Below are 338 nucleotides of genomic sequence, written 5' to 3'. Positions count from 1 at the left end.
TCATGTTTTACAGATGACCAGTCCAAAACATTCTTCCAAGTCCAATTCTTCTCCACTGTTTTTCATTACAGTCATGCAGATGACCAAGCCCCCCCCCCCCTCCCCCCCCCCCTACTGTGGTTGGCCACGCCCCCCGCCTCTGAGGTGATGTGACGCGACTCAGATTGGTGACAGCTGTGTCGGAACGGCCACGGGCTTCAGCCACTTCACCCACATTCCATCTGATGATGATGATTGTTGAGAGCGTCGGTGTATGTGTGTATTGTGTTTGTGTGTGCGTGTGTGTGTGTGTGGGGGGGGGGGGGGGGGGGGGGGGGGGGGGGGGGGGGGGGGGGGGG

This window comes from Gadus morhua, chromosome 18 (genome assembly GCF_902167405.1).
Source record: "Gadus morhua chromosome 18, gadMor3.0, whole genome shotgun sequence".
NCBI lineage: Eukaryota > Metazoa > Chordata > Actinopteri > Gadiformes > Gadidae > Gadus > Gadus morhua.
The sequence above is the reverse complement of the archived record's forward strand: the minus strand, read 5'-3'. Positions refer to the sequence as shown.